At 44.2% G+C, this 12,570-nt stretch overlaps 1 protein-coding gene across 2 annotated transcripts in view; it reads left to right on the plus strand.

The window, feature by feature from the left end:
• The first annotated feature begins 701 nt into the window (after positions 1-701).
• Positions 702-12,570, plus strand: part of LOC122536622 — a 52,876-nt gene continuing 41,007 nt past the window's right edge. The window contains exons 1-4 of one of the 2 annotated variants that reach the window (XM_043669111.1): positions 702-802; positions 1,022-1,496; positions 1,536-1,824; positions 11,774-11,921. The gene's annotated coding sequence lies outside the window, so the exon portion shown is untranslated. Of the gene's footprint in view, positions 803-1,021; positions 1,497-1,535; positions 1,825-11,773; positions 11,922-12,146; positions 12,158-12,570 lie in introns of those variants that run through there. The other variant, XM_043669114.1, reaches the window with a different exon arrangement.

The raw sequence follows: 12,570 nt of genomic DNA on the forward strand, positions 1-12,570 counted from the left end.
GTTAAGATCCCCATATATCGGTCGCGGTAAGCGTACGCAAAGACCATGAGTAGGCCACTTAAGAAAACCGATCCGCAGCTAGCGAGTGCGACTCGATCCTCTACCTGGTAGGGCGGAACTCGCGCGCGTGCTAGCGGTCAGAGACGCGCGGAAAGAAGCGAGAAAGAGAGAAAGAGAGAGAGAGAGAGGCTCGCAGCCGTTTCTCGTTTGCTGGGGTAATTTTAGATCGGCAAGATAGCGTGGCTCGCCTTACCAACACTATCGCGTACCGTGCACGCGTGTACGTGCAAGATGCACGCGCGTGTGCGCGCGTTGGGCGTCGAAAGGAAGGGTGTGCCGGAAGGAGAAAGAGGAAAGGAAGCAGAAAGGGGGTGGGGAGGAACAACAGCGCGTGGAGGGGTAAAAAAAAAAGGCGGCGGAGAGAAAATCGGGATACGTCGGGCCACGTTGAGCCACGTTGAGCCACGTTGTTTACGAAAGAGAAAACGAAACGAAGAAGACGGAGCGAAGACGCGTGAGGAGGGGGTGGAGGACAGGGGAGCTCCGCTGCCGAGAGGGACAAGGCTAAAAGAATCGCGGCGGAAGATCAGGGTGATGATAGCGATGGGACTAATTCGATTGCCACCGGGGAGAGGACACCTCGTGACTATCGCCGAGACCTACATTCGAGAGTTCGAGAATGACTTGGAACGCGGTAGTCGTTCTTGCGGTTCCCTCGCGGTGATTTAGTGGTTGGTTTCTTCGCGGAGGTGGAGCGATTGTGGACGTACGCAAGTGTAGGGTTAGACTTCTTGATCTTTCGGTAACGAGTCGATCGACGGTTAAATTTGTCAACGGAGTAACTTTTCACCGTTTTTGTTCTCTTTTTCTTTTTGTGTGTATGTGCGCGCGCGTGTGTGTGTGTGTGTGTGTGTGTGTGTGTGTGTGTGTGTGTGTGTTAACGAAGATTTGACAATCTTTTAAACGTTTATACTTGGGAACGCCGAATGTTTCAAAGTGTATAAAAAATTTATGGTTCTAGAGCCTTGAGCCAGTTTGTTCGAAGTCCTACACTCTCGCGAGGCTTCTGGAACAATCACCGTTAGTGACAAAGCTCCACCTGATTTACATCGGGGACATTAACCCAATTCTTTTGCAATTTAAATCGGATACGACGTCCGTCCCAAGGTTTCTAAACATAGATACCCTGATCTTCGTGCTGTTCGTCAAATCTATCCGTGCTTCGAGAGCCCCGGATGTTACGATCCTCCTCTTGCCATTTGTCGATCGTCGAGCGTCGAAAAATCGCCAAACTATGGACACTCCCCTTTCTTGCAATCTCGCACGAGCCAACTCAACCACCTCGAACCCATTACTACCGACAAGGACAGCGATAAATTGGCGCGGGATGAAGAAAGATCGGCAAACTGGTGCGAAAGAGAGGGAGGAGTACCGTGGAAGAACGTTCGAGAGGTGGTAGCGAGAAACTGAGCAAGCGAAACAGAGAGAAAGAGAGAGTGGGAGAGAAAGAGAGAGAGAGAGAGAGAGAGAGAGAGAGAGAGAGAGAGAGAGAAGAGGCGAGAGGCCACGAGTCCGGGAGTGAGTGGTCTACTCGAACGCAGTTATGCCGACCGGCTCAAACCGGGTGCCGCCAAATCGAACCCCGGTTCGAATTCCGCACGGCCGTGGCCGCGTGAAGGAAACGCAACAGAAACAGGAAGAACAAGAAGAAGAGGAGGAGGAAGAAGAAGAAGAAGAAGAAGAAGAAGAAGAAGACGGCGACGACGAAAAAGAAGAAGAAAAGGAACAAAGAAAAGAGTGAGAAGAAGGTGGTGCAAGGAAAGGGTGAGGAATAAAGCAAAAGAGAAAGAAAAAGAGAGAAAGAGAGACAGAAGCTTGCTGGCTTCCTGTGTACCGGCATAGAAAAAACAAGGGTCGCAGAGGAAAGGGACAGAGACGCGTTCTCGACGATGGAGCAACGGGTCGAGAGATGAAAAAGAGAGTGGAAAAAAGACGAGGAGGAAGGTTGGACAACGTGTGCTGCCGGTCGTTAGTGAGGTGCAAGTAAAAGAAGGACGAAAAAGGCATTGTTGCCTCGAGCTGGTCCACTCTCGTGTTTTCTGTCTCTCTCTCTTTCTCTTTCTTTCTCTTCCTTCATCCCTGTCCCTGTCTCTCTGTTTTATCTCTCTGCCTTTTAGTTTCTCTCTCTCTCTCTCTCCTTCCTCTTCCCTCCTTGTCTCTTTCCTTTCCCGCTGTTTCTGCTCCCTCGGCGCCTCTTTTTCTTTCCTTTCCTTTTTTTTTTCTTTTTCTTTTTTCTTTTTTTTTCCTTTCGAGTCGAGCGAATGTGTGTCGCGTGTAACGCCCTCGTCTTGTCGCGTACCCAGCGGAGGTTGCCATTTTTTCCACGTGCTTCGAAACTCTAACTCGCGGTTAAAGCGACGTCGTGTTTCTCCCTTTTCTTTTCCGCAGGAGGATGTTTCGTGGTTTTTTTTCTATTTTTTCCTCTTTTTGTCCCCCCTTTCTTTCTTTCTTTCTTTCTTTCTTTCTTTCTTTCTTTCTTTCTTTCTTTCTTTCTTTCTTTCTTTCTTTCTTTCTTTCTTTCTTCGTTCTCGTGTCGCGTGACTCGAAAGAGAGAGTCTTTTTTGCGAGAAAGGAGGTTTCTCCGGAGGGCAATCGGACAAAACGAAGCGACGCGACGAATTGGTGGTACCTTTTTTTTTTTTTTTTTTCAAAGGTGAAAGCACGCAGTGGGTTTATACCTACTCGCGGTCGTGGATATTTTCTGCAACGATGATTCAGAGACGGTCGGCGATCATATGGCTCGTACTTGCGAAATGGAACGATCGTGATTTGACAGGCGGGACAAGGGGACAGTGAGTGCGAAGGTCCAACTTCCCAACACCCTCGTGAAACGTTCCTTTGATTTCTTTCTTTGCTGAACGATTAGATTATTCCCGGGTGAGTATAATGGCGAATAAATGTGCTCGAAACAAGTGTTTGTTTATTCAAGTAGACACGCGTATTTCGCGCAGGTGTATAATTTTCATGGTTACATGGTGTTGCAACGAGTTGAAAGTCAAAGATGAAATTTAATTTCTTCAACCTCTACGTATTTATTTCTCATTATTTCCCTTTTCTTTCTTTTTTCTTTTTTGGAGGAATGAAAAAGAAGAAGAAAAATGAAAATAGCCCAATTCCAAAGAAATTACGAGGATTACTGTACTCGGGGCAATCGGCAAAAATTCGCGAGACGAGAAAAATTTATTTCTGGATCACTTGTCCGTGTGTCAGCTGTTCGACGACTGTCAGACACCGGTCGCTGAAAATTTTCACTGTTTTCTTTCCCGCCTATTAATACTCGACTGTTTGGATTACGAATGGTGGTTTCAGGAATGTACATACATACGTCTTCCCTTTCGTCTCGCTCGCGAAGGATAGATCTCCGTTTGGGAATTTATTTTCATGCCGCGAGTGCTCGTCTTTTTTTCGTATTTTTCGCTCGCGCGGCGATTCTCTTCTTTTTATCCCCTTTGTTTCTCCTTCTCGCAGAGAGCGAAAGAGCCTCCTCTCGCCAGTTTCAAACACTTCGCTACTATTTCGAAATCTCCTCCGTCGAGATCTCGTAAGCTTTTAGGATTAAACCCGCGTGACCCTTTTTCTCTTTCCTTTACCAAAGCACGCAACTTCAAATTATTCTTTAAAGTAATTTCGTAGAGATAAATTTCCAAGCTTAAAAATATTTATTTCAATTTGATTAATTATTTAATTTAGTAAACAAGAATAGCGTACATTCCACGTTCTCCAATTTTTCATGAACATCTAAACGCACTCTAACGATTACTATTATTAAATCCATCATTATTCCATTATTGTCGTTTCAATTGTGAAGCAAGAACAAGCCCACGTACGTTTCACGATTCTCCGTTTCACTCTAACACGATTATCATTATCAAATCTCGCCAAACATTTTCGAACAAAACATCCGAAAGTATTAAACCAACCTCTCGCTCTCCCGTCGTATTAACGTCGCCCTCGCTCATCGCCAGTGTCAACCCAGCACGCCGTCTCGCGTTCATCCCAAGAATAATAGAAGAACCACCGCGAGAAAGGAAGAAACCCCGGTATCAAATTGGCCGCGTATTTGTCAACGGTCCCGCGCAGAGAGAGAGACTGAACCAGGGGGACGATAACCGCGCCCCGAAGCGGAAAAATAGATTTTTTTTTCTTTCTTTCTTTCTTTCTTTCTTCCTTTTTTTTTTTTTTTCAGTTAACCGCGTCACTGGCCTTTATTGCCAACCCGCGGCCCTCGCCGTTCTTTTTATTGCGTTGCAACGGCCTCGAAATGACTTTGCAGAGTTTCCGGCCGGTCGAAAACACAGCTCTGCGGCGCCCTTGAAACATACAGAAGGAAGGGGGTGGGGGTAGGGGGCGAGAGGGACGGATGCCCGGTCACCGAGGGGCAAGGGGGCCTCATTTTTCCGACGCAATTCCACGGCCCTCCGGTTCTTTTTTTTTTTTTTTTTTTTCTCCTCTCCTTTTCCCTCCCCGGTTTGTTCCGTCCGCCAGCGGGAAATTTCATTTTCCTTGTCAGCCACGTGAACCAAGAGAGCGGATGACACGCCGGGGCTGCGGCGAAGGGGCATTGCTCTCTCATCGGGGGTGGTTCGACGTGTGTTTTTGACAAGGCTAATTGGGGAGGCCCGGACCGTGGCGAGAGGATGGAAATTCCGGTGGCGATGAATGGAGCGCGCACTTCGAGACAGTTTAACAGTTCTTTCTCCTCTCGTTTCTCACCTTTCTCTCTCTCGTTTTCAGTCGCTTGATCCTATCGGTATTATTTCGTTGTTAATTCAGCAATCAGAAATCTGGCCAAATTCGAACTCGAGCGCGTGTGATCGCGTTTTTTTGTGAAATTTGGAGGAATGAAATTTTAACACTCAAACTATCGAAATGATCAAAGTGACCAATAGAACAGGCCAGTTTGTATTTTTCGGGGCTTGAATGATTCTTAAAATACGTAAATAAAAGCTTGCATATCCCAACTGTTTTACAAGGATTTTCTTTCACTTTGACATCTCTGATAGAAAATTTTATGCTTCAGGCGTCGATAGTTCTAACGTTAAAAGTGCGACGAAAGCGGACGAGATTTTATCAGAAAATTGAAGAAAGATCAGACTGAAATGTTAAATTTCATAAAAATTGAAAGAGAACGACATTTGGGAATCGTTTCGAAGCGAAGTAATTAATGACGCGAGCGGAAGAGCGCGCGAGAACAAATTGCCGGAGGAGCGTGCTGGGTGTCAAAACAAAAAATGATGAATTTCTATGGCCCCTCTGTCGTGTATCGGGAAAGGAGACCTAATTTATTGCTTGGAATCTGACCGGGTGGTCGGCGCTCGATTTCCAGGCGTTCTGGACGCAACGCTATTTCGGCGCCAGGCCGAATAACTCGTTAAAAAAAAAAAAAGAAGGAAAGAAAATCGGTCGAGGATCGATCAAGTTTTCACCGCGATACATTTACCAGAAACGAGAGGTAGAACCTTCCTGACGAGAGCTTTATTATATTTCTTTCTTTACACGCTCGAGAGATTCTCTCTCTCTCTTTTTTTTTTTAGACGTTAAAGAGCTGCTGACTGGTGAAGCGAAACAAACTGTCGAGAGAGAGAGAGATAAACGTTTCGTCTAAATCGTTTGTACATAAAATAAAATTGCAAAATGGGAACGATCTTTTTAATTAAATTTTATTCGAAATTCTTGAAGTAGAGTATCAATGAATTAATTTAAATAAAAGTACCGTTGTTCACTTACGTATGACACAGTTGGCACAAGCTACAAAGGCTCACCTGAAACAAAAATCAGAGACGCAAACGTGAGCACGTGATCTGGAGAATTCGGTCTGCAGAAAGCTCTACCGAGCAAGCACCGAGTACGTGTTCCGAGGAAACACATGCTCTCTCGTCATAAAGATTCAATTTCGTCCCATCAATCCCGCCCCTCTGTCATCGAAACAGAAAATCAATTTTCAGTCCACATTTCCGCGTCCATCAAAGCGCAAACTTTCCAATTCTTTCCCTTTCACCGTCTTCCCGCTCGACCAACTCGAATTTCCTACTTGGGAACAACTCCAATAGGTCAAGAATCTTCCCACCCCTACTTTCCAACCGTCCACTTACACCATCGATTTTCTCTCGACCCGTGAGTCACGCGCATCAAGTGACAAGAGAATTTTATTCGATGCAAGTATTGATATATGCACGTAACTGGTTATTAAAAAGTGGAAAAGAAATGTAAGGCTTTGAAGTGTTTTAGTATTACTTACTTGTTACTCGTAGAGCAATTTAATTTCACTGACTGTTGTTGACTGATTAGCAAGAGAATTTTAATAATTAATATATACAATGAAGAACATGACTGAACTGTCGGTATTTTAAGCTGTTTTAAACTGTTTGTAAAAGAAAATTGTACGACAATCTCAACTACGAAGCTTCTACTTTGACTACCCTGAGTTGTTTCTTTCATTCTCGTGAACTCGAACATCTCTAAAGATATTAAAAAAATTTCTTCCAGCAAAGAGTGTTGAAGATCAAAAATTTTCCTTCAACCTTGCTGTACGATTTTCTTTTTTGCAGTTTCATTAAACACGACAAAATAGGGAATTAGGATTCTTTGAGTTTCTGTCGTTCAACTCTAATGTTCAAAGTCCAAAAAATTGATGAAGAAAAAAGAACTATACAGCAAGTTTTAAAGGGTAACACTTCAATTTTCAAGATCACCAAGGATTTAATCATATTTTTTTTTTGCACACATGTAAATTTTTGGAATTCTTTTAGAAGGAAGGACACTTTCCATGAAGTTAAAGTGTCTTGGGAGAAAAAGACGAGTTCACGGTCAAAAAAAAATTCTCCGATTTATCAAGTAGATTGCTACGATTACTCTTTTACGAAGTTGTAACAATCCAAAGTACAGATAATTTTCCATTTAAATTAATTACGGCGCAAAATTGGCTAAAATCTTCTTGGGAAAACCAAAACGTCCTACAAAAAAAAAAAAAAAAAAAAAACCAAACATTCGATAAAATATTATTAACGATATAAAATCCCACGAGCATGTTCACTTTCGCTCATCGCTTTGTACATCGCTCTGGACGCTTCGTTCACAATCATTAACGCGTAAAATGTTTCAATCGAAAGAAACCATCGACACAAATGGCTGAACAAACGACTCTCAGTTCTCAATGGTGAATCCAAACTCACATTCTGTTTCGGGAGAAACTTGCTCTTCTGGGTCACGAAGGCTCCTCGTGCTCCGTCGTTCTCGAACGGGTCATCAATTTCCTCGGCGGGCGCATGAATCACGCGCATCCCTCCCTTCGAAACTCCTCGCTTCCGCGCTTTGAGAAAAATTCCACCGTGCAATTTACCCGGAGTCGCGATTCGCCAGTTCGGCAGTTGCTCGAGTTCGACGGCACGTAAGTAAAGGGACAGAAGAGGGTTTGATTCACGGCGAGAGGAGGCGAGAGAGAGAGAGAGAGAGAGAGAAAGGGGGTGTGAGTACACGGTAACCCGCTTTCGAGGACAGAACGATAACCCAAGTTTAAATTGGAGGGTCGGCCACTTAAGATTCAGTTCCATAAACTGGAAAGTTCAGCCCCACTTTCCGCGCGGAGCGAATCCAAAGGAGAGAGAGAGAGAGAGAGAGAGAGAGAGAAAGAGGCAAGCCCGACGCTGCAATTAGACGAGTATTTTCGATCGAATTCAATTAGCCACGGCTGGAAATCGCGGGGACAAAGTTAGTTCGCCCGTGTCTGCCCCGCTCGCGGTTTAAAGTGGTCGGCGGAGTCGCGTCTTTCAAGGCCAGTTCGCCGTGATTTATTCTATCGCCAGAGCGGAGCCATCGGACTTTCTCAATGGAGTTTCCGCGGCTGCTCGGCGTTGTTACGCTTTCTATTTCGCTTCCGCCGTGAAAAGTACCTCCCCGTGCCTATTGAGATAGGAAACGGACAATGCAAAGTACTTGGACGTTTGTCAGCGAGAGAGAGAGAGAGAGAGAGAGAGAGAGAGAGAGAGAGAGACTCGCCTCGCTGTTGTTGTCGCTTTAGGTGAAAATTGGGGATTTGCTTCTTACCCTTTCTGTTTGTTGCCAGGCACTCCATTGTCGCGTTTCTCTCGTCTCGATAAGATACGGATAAATTTCTACGTGAAACTTAAATTTAATTATAATTTTATTAATATATATATTTTTTTTATTGCTTAAAAAATTAAATTTCACGTAGAAATTTATTATATTATTATTATTTTATTGTGTATATTAATTTATCATATATAAATATATATATATAGAGTCGTGTGAAAAAAAACAATGAACTTGGAAACTCGTTGAAAAAATGACTTTGGAAGAAAAATATTCTTGCCGGTTATTAGTATTACCTTTCGATACCGTTCCTGTTCGATAGGAAATATTTTCTGCAACATCACAATTCGAAAAGATATACTCTTGCTGTTGATAGGAATGTTCCTTCTTAAAGAATACATACACATATATTCTGCATCTCGATTAAATTACTCCGATTAACCAGATTACTAAAAATCGTATCCAATAGTATCTGGGATGCTGTTACCCCCGTTAGCTGCATTTAACACGAGGGGTTTGTTTATTATTATTTACCTGATCATTTTGGTTGTTTAGTTTGATTTGTGTTTGGGGTAGCAAGAAAATTTTCAAAAAAAACCTGCTTTTGAGGGAGATTGTGCGCCAATCAAGTGATTGAGAGGGTCATTTTCGACCGAAACCTCAAACAAAGATCAGAGTTCCATGAAGTAATTTTCTTTAGCAATTGCTTCATGGAACTCTGACGATAATGTCCCTCGCTACGTTACGTTTATATGTTTATTGGGGCTGTGTAGAGCCCTGCACGTCATCCGTTTCCAATAAAATACACGCCACCGTTCTTTAACACATCCCCGCCGCGACGACAAACGAATTACGCGGGTCGCCCTCGATCACGAATCCGGAATAACTGTCCCCGCTTCTAGAACCCACTTCCACTTTACACGTTCCATCTACTTTCGATCGTCTCGGCGAGGCTAACCGAAGAAGGCTTCTGCGGCGTGAAACCACCCTATTACCGATTCTTCCGGCTGTTGAAAATTCAAGCCACCCTTCGACCCAGGTCCTAACCCCTAAAAATCGAGCGCCAACCGACCGACCGATCACCACGAGAGCGAGAACGAGAACGAGAGGAATCGTAGTCGTCTGCCCACCGAGTGGCTGGCAAAGCCAGAGAAGGGGTGAAAGGGGGTGAAAGTGGGGGGGGGGGCAGTGAACCGCGACGAGGATGGAAAACGCGCGCGCGGAGGGAAAGTACGACGGTATCGTGCGCGGCGAGCAAAGCCAGCTGGCGTTGCGCTGGCGCGACCGCATGTAAATCATCCGCAACAGGATCGTCCCGGCCGAAACCACGTGCACGCGCACTTCGGCGCGCACTTACGCGGAACGACGCCGATGCACATGTTAACGTGAAACGCGGGGTAAACGTCGGCAACACGTGTCGCGCGAGTAATCCATGGCTTGTCGTTATCTCGACCGTGTCGCGAGTGCAACCGCTCTTCGCGTGCAGCCGACGCCGCGCCGCGCCGCGTCTGCTCGTCTCTTCACCCTCTCTGATCGAGCCGTTTCGCGGTGTAACGATAACCTTGGTTACATCGCAGAAATACCGACGTCTCATTGGATAATATGATTTCTGCTCGTCGGGAGATCTTTGAATTTCTCCAATTTCTCCAAGTTCTCCGTATCCTACGAATTTTTATGTGAAAATTTCATTTCCAAGCTATGAAATGTCCGGTATTTGGAAGGGGGGTTATTTCGGATCATTAGCGTCATCAGGATCTTCTTTGAATTTTTCAAGTTCGTCGAACTTTATGAATTCTCATTTAAAAATCGTTTTAAATGGCGAATCTTTTTAAATTTCTTGGAACTTCGGTAATTTTTTTCGGGGGGAAGGGAGGGGTTATTTTGGATCATCAGTGTCTCTAGGTTCTTTGAATTTTTCCAAATTTGTCAAGTTCTTCGGATTCTACGAATTTTATTCGTAGATCTTTGCATGCTTTGAAATTTTGTTGGATTATATACTCTTTGGATTATTAGTCCATTAATTTTCCAAGCTCTTTAGACTTTTTTTAGAATTTCTCATAAGTCTTTGCATGAAATTTCTTGGATTCTCGAGATTCTTTGGGTCTATTTTGAATCACTTATTATCTGTAGATTCCTCGAATTCTTCGAATCTTTTTTCCTCTATTTGATGGTTTCTCAGAATTTGTTATACTTTTGGGTCTTGGTAGAATATTTTACACACTATGGCAATAGCAAAATTAAAAAGTAACATCTTTAGATCGCGTAATTTCATTCTAGCAGCTCGTCTGTTGTACGAATCCATCGAACGTAACTCACGGCCATGGAAATGCGTATCGAAAATCGCGACCGGAAATCGTTAAACCGCGCCACCAGGTGGTGGCCCGTAGTATATTTTTCGTCTATAAAACGCCGCTGATCCGAACTGGCGTCGGATATATATCCGTGATCCAAGTTTTCTTAATAATAAACAATTTTCTTACACTCGCGTCGATTTTCATTCGTTCCTTTGGAATTTTATATCAAACGAACGTGTTACAAATGAAATTCCCCCGTTCAACCGATCTGATTAATCTGCGTGTGAAAATTCATCAATTATTCGCGATATATTGGCGATTGGTACGATCGTTTTCCAAATTCCAAAAATCAGACACTCATTGGGCTACACCGCTGTAAATCTGATAGGGCAATAAAGATCGAAACGAAACTAGCAGCAGCCTCAGTTTGACATAGTCAGTGCCGTCCCAGCTCTGCGACTTTTCATTTCCGCGATTTCTCATTTACGAATGTGGCCACGGTTTACGACCAGGTCGGGTTAACAAACTGCCTAATTTTAGATTTCGATCCGAACATTCGCTCGAGATCGTGATCGAGATCGGCACACTTGGACCGCCAGAGTTTCCAGTTTCCACAGTTTTCGCACGTACGTGTTACGTGGCGTCTTCAGCAACTGACATAAAGGGGGGGGGGGGGAGAAAAGAGACGAGATTCAAAATTATTCCATCAAGTTCGAAGTCGCGGATAACACCGAAAGAACTCTTATATACCAGCCGAGCCAGATTCATCAAGACGCTAATCAGAAAAATTCACAAAGTTGGCGAGAAGCGACACTCCTCTTCGTTAATTCTTCTCCCTCCCTCAGAGGGGAGAAGGAGGAGGAGGAGAAGGTTGGCCGTTGCTTTGATAAGTGTCACGCGAACGCACCTCGAGCTCTTAACGAGCCCTAAGTTTTTGCCCCGCAGCGTGACAACTTTCGCGAATCCAGTCCCCTCTCTCCTTCCTCACCCGATTCGCTGCCGGCATTAAAATGCATCCGCGTTCAAATGAACGTGATTACGGCCGCGAATATTCCGTTCGAGCTTCGCTTCCAACCCCCCCTCGTGAACTTTCCCTCGGGGAATGGAGGAAAAAAGATATATATATATATATATATGGAGAGGAAAAAAAACAAGAAGGAAGTTTCGAACTGCTGCTGATTGTCGTTTGAAAATTTGTTGTTCCTCTACCCTTCGAGGCCGAATGAATGCTGCCTGATTTCACCGGCGGAAATATCCGCTCATCCTGCAGAATTTCATTCTTTTATTTTGTTTATTTGTAAAACAGTAGGGAAGTAGGAATCGTCGATATCTGTAGGAAATGTTATTCTGATGGGAGTTTCTGTTCGCAGCACTGAGCCGCACAACAGCTGATGGGCAAACCTCTGGACGAAAATTCGATCGCGAAGCTCCGTCCACCTAAGGAATTCTTGAAAAACGATAGACAGAAGATAGAATTGTAGATGTTCGCTAGCGTGAACGTGGCCTGTGCAATGGAAAGTAAGTACGAAGACAAATTGATATCACAATCAGAGAAATAATAACGATCGTTGCAAATTTTCAAGTCCTTCGGACTCTACCAATTCGTTTCTTAGATCTTTCTACGCTATTGTAGCTTTGAAGTTTCCCGAAATTCTATGGATTTATGGTTTGGATTCGTTAGTACCTCTGTATTCCTTCAATTTTTCGTATTTTTGAAGTTCGTCGGATTCTGACGAGCGAATTTTGTTTGAAATGTTCGCGTGCCGTGAAATTGTTGCAAGGAGAGGTCGAGAGCCACCGAGTCGAGACGTTTATTTCGATGAAAATAGAAACTAATTGAAGCCGTCAACACAGGAAGATCCGCGAGGATATGAAAACAAATTTTAATGATCGGCGACAGTGGAGCAACACCGTGCAGAGTCAGACACCGAGCAAACAAACATACCTGCTTAAAACGTGGCCAGGCGGAGCCGTGGTTCTTTGAACAAATTAACCTCGCTTCCGCTGATGTAACAATAATTGTGTGCTCGAAAATCCCTGTTTTCCCTCTCCTAATTACCGGTGTCCGGGAATTCAAAACAGTTACAAGAGAAAGCAATCTCCAGCCAGTTGTTTATAAATCAATTACGCCTGCAGATTGTCAAAGCGTTTTATGGACTGATGAATT

This window comes from Frieseomelitta varia, unplaced genomic scaffold, assembly GCF_011392965.1.
Source record: "Frieseomelitta varia isolate USP_RPSP 00005682 unplaced genomic scaffold, Fvar_1.2 scaffold_856, whole genome shotgun sequence".
Classification (NCBI taxonomy): Eukaryota; Metazoa; Arthropoda; class Insecta; order Hymenoptera; family Apidae; genus Frieseomelitta; species Frieseomelitta varia.